Source organism: Rhagoletis zephyria, unplaced genomic scaffold (genome assembly GCF_001687245.7).
Source record: "Rhagoletis zephyria isolate East Lansing unplaced genomic scaffold, Rhagoletis_zephyria_1.1 Rzeph_scaffold_00639, whole genome shotgun sequence".
NCBI lineage: Eukaryota > Metazoa > Arthropoda > Insecta > Diptera > Tephritidae > Rhagoletis > Rhagoletis zephyria.
The window spans coordinates 122143-133367 of NW_016157723.1; the positions used below are offsets into that span (position 1 = coordinate 122143).

General features: G+C 35.7%; 1 protein-coding gene across 2 annotated transcripts in view; it reads left to right on the forward strand.

Annotated features, from left to right (window-relative positions):
* The first annotated feature begins 665 nt into the window (after positions 1–665).
* The window catches only part of LOC108360840 (uncharacterized), a 78789-nt gene continuing 68229 nt past the window's right edge, over positions 666–11225 (forward strand). For both annotated transcript variants that reach the window (XR_001847191.1, XM_017613283.1), the window contains exon 1: positions 666–831. The gene's annotated coding sequence lies outside the window, so the exon portion shown is untranslated. The remainder of the gene's footprint in view (positions 832–11225) is intronic.

The following is an 11225-nucleotide window of genomic DNA, read 5'->3' on the forward strand; positions in this document are numbered from 1 at the left end:
TACCAGCATGCTGGTACAATATTTATTTTTTTACAAATGAGGTCGAGGAAAGATCGAAATGATTAGCGCCGAAATTTTATAATTTTTCTACCATTTTGCTGAAACATTGTTTTGTTTTTTAATTCACAACTGCAATATCGTGAACTTAATCTTCCCCAAACACGGCTTTGACTCATATTGTGCAAGAAATTTCCGCCAAAATGCTTTTTACTTAGAAAATTGAGCTAATTTCACCACTCACGACACCAGCAGTTGGTACAATCAAACCACAAGAACATACACGGTCAAGTGACTTGATGAGCCATTTAACAAATTAATTTAACAGCCTAATCACTTTTACAGTATGTATGTATAAAAACGTAAGGAACGTACAATACAAATAGATGTGTATATATGTATATCAGTCTTTCTTAGTTTAAAAATTCGCTTCTTACATAAATGAAAAAATGAGATCAAATTAAGCATATTCAGCTTTTTCATGCCAAGTATAAGTAAATTCTCCAAAGGGCTAGGGGCAATTTGAAATTTATATGGCCAAAAAAGTATGTGGTAGCTAAATCTAGCCACCTAAATCTAGTTGACTAATCCGGCAACACTGGTAGTAATATGTATTTATGTAGGTGTCGCTTGTCGCTCGTCTACTCTATTCACTACTCAGTCGTCTCTCTTCGCTCAATTGTTATTATAATGTCAACGCGTTAAGTTCGTATTCCGCTCATATTTCATCGATAGTTTTCCGCGCTTACATTTCATTCATAAAACTACAAATACGAAGTTTAGTGTAAACCTATATTAATGAGTTATCGAAATAGTTGGCAAAGTTTTTTTTAAGTAAGTAAGTGAACAAGCGGCTTATAGTGAAAAAAGTTAATCCCTAAAAATTTTAATTCATAATTGTTTATAAAATAAATCAAAACGTGACTTGTATAGTTAAATACACACAGATATAAACATAAAAATAAGGAAAAATCGTTTGGTATAACCATTAAAAGTCAATTAAAACTTTGTAAATTTTTATTTTTACAATATTAAAGAGTTGCTGTATCAAATCAACGGTCTTCTAAAGATTTACCACATTACAAACATTTAAAACATATGTATGTATGTATGTGTACATATGTACATACGATTACAAGTTTGTTTGGACATAATAGGGGCATTCTTGCAGTCTTACAAAGCCCTTGCACGGTGCACGGTTTGCACGGTTTGCAGATCAGTCCCATTGGAATCCCGGTTTTCATCGTGCAATCCGTGCGCCGTGCAAGGGCTTTGCAAGACTCCGAGAATACCTCTAATGTGTTTTTGTACAAAATTTAAATATTAGTCATCTGTTACTTATGAATGTGAATCATGATCATGTTTCTACGGTTGTATACTTACAAAAGCAGCATTTCTGAGCACTGCAATGTTATTGGTAGAGTTGTTAAAACCTGGTGGCATTGCATTACTTAGAACTGAACAAATGAATGATGAACGTTAAAAGAAAATCGAGCTTACTGACTCACTGGCGCATACGCACATATGTATGTAGGTATGTATGTATGTACATTAAGCTGGTGCGATTTTTGAGCTAGAGATATTGATAGGGTAGATTAACGGTTCGCAAGCCTTGCCACAATTGTTTGAAAACTGCAATAGGGAAAAAATAACCTTTTTTGTAGTATTTCTCTGGCGTTAAATGTCAAAATGTCCGGAAAAGAATAAGATCGAGCGCTCCAGGTCACTAATAAAATAAATTTTAAAATATTAAATATACTGGCTTTTTTCTATATATCTGCACACATAAAATCAAAAAAGGCGGTTTGCATGGGTATTTATAGCCTAAAAATGTTGAAGCTGCAGATTGATTAATTAATTAATTTATAGTATCTATTAGAGGCCTCATTTTCATCGGAAATTTATCAAAATCAGCTGACAATCTAAAATTGGCGCTTTTTCTGGATACTAGAAGTAAAGTTAATAAATGTGTACACCATCAACTTCATTTAAAAATTTATAAACTTTTAACAATAACTTACATTTCACATCCATTTTATTGCGAAGAAAAATAAATATAAAACTGAGGCAGAGACTGTCAAATCGAATTAAGAATGTGCTCGTCTGATTGGGGTAATTCACGGTAGTAAATGGGAGAGCGAACAAAGTAATACATGGTGCCGTGGAAAAACCGCATTAATTGTTTGCGGGTGTCCGCTAAACACATAGGATTCTTTCAGATAATTTTGACTTTCAACACAAGAAGAATAGTAAACAAGTAATTTTTAAGCAAAAAAGAAAACCGACTTCAATTCTCATATAAATATATGTATATATATTTCATGATCCAATGATCGGATCTAAACCAGATTAGTATGGGACCACCTCTGAAACACTACCTTTCCGATGCAAAAAGAATTTACGAACTATCGGTTGACGTGGTCAAAAGTTATGCGGTAACATACATCAAAAAAAAAATATATATATATATAAAACAAACCACTGCGGTATATGGGAGTGCTCAAACAGATGCGGTATACCGTTGCGATGTGATGCGTTGAAAAATTGTATCACAGCAAGCACAATTGACCGCACGATATGAATAGATTTTCCCTTTAATGGTTGCAGATTTTTGATTTTTTGTCACCTAAGAAAGCCTGCTAAACAACCATGATATGTAACAATCTCATTTTGCAAACCTGCATCGTAACAACAACAATTTCTGGCAGGGGTTGCGGTTAGTGCTGTAAAAACATCGATATGTGAGATTATAGACTTTTCGTTTTTTTTCCTGTAAAACACCGACAGTATCAATACCATCGGGTTTTCTTGAGAATTATGACTTTTTGTTTAAAATTGAAATCCTGATAATTTAACAAACATTATAATTTTTTAAATAATTTTATTTATTACTATAAAGTTATCTACTAATTACTTTAAAATTAAAATGTATTATTAAGGCAAAAACATAATTCATTTGACTTATTCTTAAGGTCACATTGAAAAATGGAATTTATGAATTAATTAAATGAAAAATAAAAAGTAATATAAAAATATTCATAAGCCAACACCACAATTCATTTGTATTATAATTAATGTCTTATTAACCCTTAACTACAGAGGTCCGATTATAAAAACGTTATAACAGACCACCGATTGTTGTTGATGTTGTTGTAGCGGCTACAACAACCCCGCCCAGATCGGTTAGTATCTCAGTCGTTGTCGTCAAGCTCAACTAACGGAAGACCCAAGAAGCATGCAGCAGAGGAGATTTATTTCAAAAAGTTCTTTAAAAAACTATTTTTATTCATAAAAAACTCCATTTTTTGAGGTATTTTCAAATCGCTCCAGCTCACGTAAATCTTAATATTTTTCCGAAATATTTTGGTGGACGTCTTAAAATATAATAGATTTTATAATTCCAATGGAAACAGAGTCCCGATTTTTTATTTTTTTTTTTGTATGGGGAGTAATGCTGTCTAATATGCATGGATGCTTTCCATTTCAATTCAAGCGGTCCACTCGTATTTTTTCTTTTTGCCGAAAAAAATTTTTTCGGAAATCTATCGGCAATTTCGTTTTCTTGGGTGAAAATCGATTGTTTCGGTTTTTGAGGAAACCTTTTTTCCAATTGTCTATAACTTTCCCAAAAATTGACCGACTTTGGTTTGGACTACAAAATGAAGTTTAAACAAAAATGAAGTTTAAGCAAAAAAGTTTTAAAATTCAATTTCTCAAAAATGGTATTTTTAATTTTTCTCAAACTTTTTTATTATTAATATATATAGTCATTTTAAACTTAATTTAGACTGAATGGCTAGTAACTAAAATTCGTTGTTTTCGAGTTATGATTTTTTTAAGAAAGAAACTGTTTTCTCGGTAAAACGTGGAATGAGCAATTCATATCGATCGGTAATATTATAAGTGCATCAAAAGCAATACATAATTGTATTTTATATGTTTAATTTGCCAATAATAGGAAACCTCAACACACACATCAAAACTTTTTTCCGTAAAAATGGTCGAATATCATTTTCAGTCCATATATAATGTGATCTTGACCTACGAATGTAGAAATCTTATTTAGCAACCTTCCACTCACGCTTACAAGTTTTTGCCGTGTACACTTTGCTATTTTTATACATAACAAGTTCATTTTTCCAAACATGTGTTTCTCTGACACCTTTATATGCTGGTGTTTTTTTTCCAGCTTGTTTCCTTTTTTTACGAAAACCCTCAAGTTCATTTACCTCTAAAAGTTTATCTTATTTTTGGGGTTTTCCTTTGAACTATGTCAACAAATGCCTTCGCAGATTGGATATACTATGTTTCACCCACACTCAAACTATGTGGCGTCGCAAAAGTGTTAACTAGTCCCGCAATGCCATCGCAGGCCCTTTTTCCATGTCCTGTCGCAGAGAACAACCATTTCCTCTGGAGCTTATGTGTTTTGAGCTCATCTAATTGAAATCTATTTTTGAAGTGACTTGGAGCTCCATCTTATATGGTTGACATACTTTGTGTTACAACCTTGGAAATCGTTGGTTTATATCACTAACAATTTTATTAGTTGCCAACAGGGCATGCGCGGAGTCATGCGATAAATCGCGTTTTGCCCGAAATAACATACTGCAGTGAAAATTTATATTTGTTTTGATTTCCAATGATAGGATTGTACTTCATTCTGTACAATTACAGACCAATTTTCCGCGAAGTCCATGTGTAAGATCAAATGGGATGAATTTTGTTTTGATATATTTTTTTCTATTGCAGTCGTTTTTTTATGCGATCGTTCCCCTCCCAAAACGCATAAGTTATCTCTTCTTGAATTTCGCCTTTGAAGAATTCTGAGATTTTTCTAACTATTCTATCTACTCCAGGACATTTCACACATTCTTTGAATACGCACGCATCATTGTCGACCGAAAAAACTCCAGCGAATAGGACAATTTTACGCACATTCATCACCACAACATATCTGTTGAGACAATTCTTTAATCCCACTAAAGACGAAATTAGCGCAATAAATACACAGACAAGCTTGTTTCGCTGGGGAAGAGGCAACCCATTTTGGTCGGAGATCGTAAAATTTTGAATGTCCAATTTTCAAATCCGTGTGGTCTTACTTGAACATTTGATACGTTTCGTGGATACTGCGCGTCATGTAACGTTTTATTTTGAGCAACTTAACATCATTCTCGTAGACGTTAATCGAATAATTTTTATTTGGATTTTAAGTCGAGCAATTGAGATCATCATTCAAATAATATTCCGATCTTCCGAACATTCTCATCTATCGGATATGCTGAATATGGATCGGGGAATACTATAATATTATCAGTTACATGAGGCCATTTTGAAAAAATAAAATTTTTTGGCATTTGACCAATAGCCGTTGCTTATAATAGCCTAATTTTCTCTGTATACGAAGTACAATTTTCTAGACTGGAACCAAAATTTTCAAACCAGTTCACGCAAAGTTGACAATTCGAAATCTCTGATATGGGAAATTTAATTATTCATTTCCTGCGATGTAATACAACTTTTTCATCTTACACAAAAGCCGCTAATCCTGTATTTCTGCTATTTATTTGCGTTTTCTTGACATGATGGAGGGCTGATCTGATATCAACTTCACTTACATTTTTAAGAGGTGAGACCGTTGAAGTATGAATTTGAAGTTCTGCATTCAATCTTTCAATATCTTCAGGGTTCGTTTTGGGAACAAACGATTCGTCTAGCAAGTTGCTGCTTTAAAGTGACAAGTCACTATTAACTGCTGGTACAACTGATGAGACCTCGAATGTTGAAGGCGAAGGTTTATTTTTACGGAAAAAAGTTTTGATGTGTGTGTTCAAGTTTCCTATTAAATTAAACATATAAAACACAATTATGTATTGTTTTTGATGCACGTACAATATTACCGATCGATATGAATTACTCATTCCACGTTTTTAACGAGAAAACACTTTTTTCTTAAAAAAAATCATAACTCGAAAACAACGAATTTTAGTTAATAGGCATTCAGTCTAAATGAAGTTTCAAGTGTCCATTTAATAACAAAAAAGTTTGAAAAAAATTAAAAATACCTTTTTTGAGATATTGAATTTTAAATATTTTTTGCACTTTTTGTTTAATGTTGAGAAATAAAAAAACAACAACTTCATTAGAATAGCTATAAACTTCATTTTGTAGTCCAAACTATTACAAACACTTTAAAAAAAAATTGTTCAAATCGGTCAATTTTTGGGTAAGCTATAGATCGATTTGCACCCAAAAAACGAAATTGCCGATAAATCTCCGAAAAAATTGTTTCGGCCAAAAAAAAATACGTGTCTCATTATTTTGACCAAGAATCAACATATTGAAGTTTCGTTGAATAATAAAATCATGTCCCGAGTGGACCGGTTTAATTGAAATGGGGAGCATCCCTGTATATATGTACAATAGGATGGCCCTTAGTTATATAGAGAAAAATAAAAGTGTTTGGATTCTCAGTCTCACCCCCTAGAAATGTGTGAATAGCCTCAGACTTAACTATACAAAAGCTTAGGTCAATCAAAAAAAAAATTAAGGTGGCTCAAAGCGCACAAAGTTTCCCATGTATTTTATAGGGCGAAAAAAACTATTTTTCATAGAAATTGTATAGAATCATTGGAAAGCAATATTTTTCAATCAGCAAACTCTGTTTCTTTTCAGGAGCTTCAAAAAATACTACATTTTGCATTGCATTTTTTAGCGGTTTTGGGGGAACCATAAAAAATTTGTCGGCCGCTGTGGTTTAGTGGTAAGCAGTGCGCGCTTCCACTCCGCAGCACCAGGTCAAAGCAACATCGCAAAAAAAAAATTTAGAAAAAAGGATTTTTCTTAACAGCGGTCGTCCCTCGGCAGGCAATGGCAAACCTCCGAGTGTATTTCTGCCATGAAAAACAGCTTCTCATAAAAATACAATCGCCGTTCGGAGTCGGCGTAAAACTGTAGGTCCCTCCGCTTTGTGTGACAACATCAAGGCGCACGCCACAAAATCGGAAGAGAAGCTCGGCCAAACACCAACATATGTTGTTATTATAAAAAAATTTTAATATTAATAATCTTTTAAATAAACAATTGGTTATTTTTTCTGGAAGTCTCCTAAAGCAAAAAAGAGTTTGGCGATTGAAAAATATTCAAGGATTCTATACCATTTCTACGAAAAATAGTTTTTTCGCCATATAAAATACATGGGAAATTTTGCGCGCTTTGAGCCACCTCTAAATCTCTTTTGATAGACAGTTTAGTCTTTAGGCTATTCACACATTTGTAAAGGGTGAGACCGAGACGTCGAGCTCTTTTAGAATTAAGGGAGACCCTAATGTTTTTTTTTTTCTGGGATGACGCCCTTGAAGAGGGAACTCTCATGAGTACTACTATACCGGAATAGTAGTATGCACGACTTGCAGCCTCACAGCTACACCTGCGTACTAAAACCTCTCCACTAACCACTCTCCCCGCGGCACTGCCATTTAAGGTATTACCTCACGGGGCTGGTTGGCCAGCAGGCTCGCTACGTTATTTAACCGGTTCTAGCTTGTTCAGATCGCCTTAGATCAGTTCTCTGCTGATTCTAACATGTAGTCTACAATGTTGCTACCCTGTAGTATATTTCGGGTTTCAGGGGCATAGCGAGGGCAAAAGAATACTATGTGTTCCGCGTTTTCAGCAAGGCCTGTGCAAGTCGGACAGTGTGGGGAATCTCCATGCCCAAATCTTTTTAGATACTCTCGGTAGGGGCCATGTCCCGAAAGAAACTGTGTCAAGTAGTAGTTTGAATCTCCGTGGGCTCTTTCCAGCCAGTTTTTAATGCATGGAATAAGCTTATGAGTCCACCTACCCTTTTCCGATTCATCCCAACGCTTTTGCCAGATCTCCATAGAGCGACACCTTTCCTGCTCTATAACTTCTTTTCGGTTTAAACTTGTACTTCCCGCAGATACCCGCTTATACACTCTTTGCATCTCTTTTGCTAGGATATCTACGGGAATCAGTCCGGCAATTACGAAGGATGCTTCGTCAGATATGGTTCGGAATCCACAAATAGTCCTTAGTGCGCTTAGGCGATACACAGATGTGAGTATCTTCGCATGACATTTTAGACTCATTGCTTCAGCCCAAATTGGAGCACCGTAGAGTAAGACTGAGCTGACCACTCTACTAAACAATACCCTTCTACTATGTTTGGGACCGCCGATATTTGGCATCATTCTAGATAAGCATGCCTGTAAATTCGATGCTTTCTTTGCTGCATACTCCAGGTGGACCTTAAAGTTTAAACGGCCATCAATCATTACCCCCAAATATTTGATTGCGGGCTTTGATATTAAAGTTTCTGATCCAACACTGAGTCTTATTGTCTCTATGGCCTTTCTGCTACTTATCAATACTGCCTCTGTTTTGTGATCAGCGAGTTCTAGATATCTTGATGATAGCCATGCCTTCACTCTCTTTATAGCTTCGCTGGCTTTCCTTTCAATATCCTGTATATGCTTCGCTACTATTACTACAGCTATGTCGTCTGCGAATCCTATTATTTTTGCCCGAGGAGGCAAATCGATGCATAGAACCTCGTCGTACATTAAGTTCCACAGGAGAGGCCCGAGAACGGATCCTTGGGGTACCCCCGCGGAAACACTGTACGTCTCTATTCCTCCGTCGCTCCGGTACTTTAGTTCCCGTTCGGAGAGATAGCACCTAATTATTCTGATAATGTAATTCGGGGCCTCCATTTTGATTAGGGTTTCCATTATGTGCTGCCAGCTCGCAGTGTTAAATGCGTTTTTCACATCTAGCGTTATAACAGCACAGTATTCCTTTTTGCCTCCAAGCCACCTTTTCCCTTCGATGGCCTCTTTGGCTATGTCAACCACTGATTTAACAGCATCTATTGTTGAACGAGATTTCCTGAAGCCAAACTGGTGTGGCGACAGAAAGCGTCTCTCTTCTGCGATCGATGTAAGCCTGTTGCAAATAATTTTTTCGAGGATTTTTCCCAGTGTGTCCAATAGGCATATGGGCCGATAGGACGAGGGTTCCCCAGATTGCTTATTTCCCTTTGGTATTAGGACTAGGTTTTGGACCTTCCATCTTTTCGGGAAAATGCCCTCATTAAGACAAGACTGAAACACATTTACAAATAAATCTGGCCTCATTTTAATTGCAGCTTTTAAAGCCTTGTTGGGTATTCCGTCTGGCCCAGGGGCTTTTCCGTCTTGGATCTTCTTGCATGCGGACTCTAATTCGTTAACCGTAATAACTGGAACATCAACAATTTCGTATCGTGTACAGTTTGGTACGACTTCCTCCCTTTGTGGAAATAGAGTCGTTATTATATCGCGCAGCCTTTCTGGGCACCTGATACTCGGTGCTTTCTTGCCCTTAGTTTTTGCCATTACTACTCTATAGGCCGTGCCCCACGGGTTTACATCCGCTTCTTCGCATATTTTCTTAAAGCTTTCACGTTTGCTTGCTTTTATGGCGTTTTTTAAGCTCTTCCTCGCCGTTCTTAGGGATTGTAGGTTTTCGTTGAAGTCTGACCTCCCTCTGCTGCGCTGCATTCTGCGTCTAGCACTCAGACACTGACGTCTAAGTATTTTTATATCGTTATTCCACCAATAGCATGGGGAATTTTATTTCCTCACCACTCTTCGAGGCATAGCAGCATCACACAATACATATGTATTTGTACGCATATCTACGTAGTGGGAAAATGTAATGTATATTAATCGAAAAAATAATCAGTAAAACAACACACATTCGAAACATTCACTCAATTTCGCATTACCTAGTATCGAGAAATGAATATGGGCATTCCCATGGTGGCGCACGTGACAGTCGTACGATTTCAATGTGATACAAAAAAGGAATACCATTTGTTTTCTTTAAATTTTTTGGGCCATTGTATAGCACGTAACTAGCTCTATATTTAACCGAAAATTAAATCAATCGAACTGCTTGGTCCTGAAATAGAAGCATTTAAAGAGAGGTTCGTTACGTGACAAAAAATGGAAGTTGATTTTTTCTTTTCTTGCAAAATCGCAAAACTCTGCGAATTGTGGATGGCTATTTTGATGAAACTTATTTTGATATGATTTGGAGCAATTCTAGTTGTTTTTAGAGTTTTTTGAATTAATGCAAATTGTTTCAATTCTCTTTTACAACCCCAAGTGTGAAACGTGACGTGACGTGGCGTGACGTGACATAAATTTCCATCGTTATATTTTTGTTAATATTGCTTTTAAATGAATTTTCAACGCAAATAAAACATGTATTTTATATAGAATATACTTTATATTTTGACTTCAGCGCCAATTCAGGGTCAATTTATTGGAAATCTATGATTTATTATGTTTCAACCACATACGCCAAATTCGAACCAAATCGGACCATAAATACCGTTTTTCGAAATATCTCGACCTAAAGTAAAGCTTAACTTAACTTCAAATGTATTCAATAGACCAAACAACCTGTGTACGAGTGCATAAGAATGATGTTATAAACATTTCAAAAAATACTTAAACGTTTAAAAAAAGAACGAGTACATAATTCTGATAGTCGTATGTTTCGATCTCCTGAACCTACGTTAACATAACATAAAACTGGGTAGAGTGATTTTAAATTGATCAAATCAGAAATCAAAATTCAATTTCATTTGTGATTTTACTCGCTGACTATTTCAGAAATAAAAGTTATTTGTGCTTCGGTGAGTTGAGATGAGCCGAGTTGAAGAGAGTTCATATGAGATGGGGTGAGTTGAGTTGTGATGAAGTGAGGTGAGGTGAGGTTTTTATACCTTTCATGAGCATGAAATGGTATTATAACTTTGGTCCGATGTTTGTAAGTACCAGAATAAGAAGAGATAGACACATTAAAATGTATACTTAAATGATCACAACGTCGAGCTGAGTCGATTTAGCCATGTCCGTCTGTCCGTCTGTCCGTCTGTTTGTATGCAATCTAGTCTCTCAGTTTTCGCGATATCCGGATGAAATTTGGTAGGTGGGTATATTTTAATAATGTGTTAATCATTTGTCGGAACCGGAAGAATCGGACCACTATAACATATAGCTCCCATACAACTGATTGTTCAGATATGGGATTTTTCGCTATAACTTCTCCATTTATGCAGCTAGGAACATGAAATTTTGCAATACTTCCACCCATTATCATCAAAAGACTTACACTGAAAATTACAAAGATCGGGTCACTATAACCTA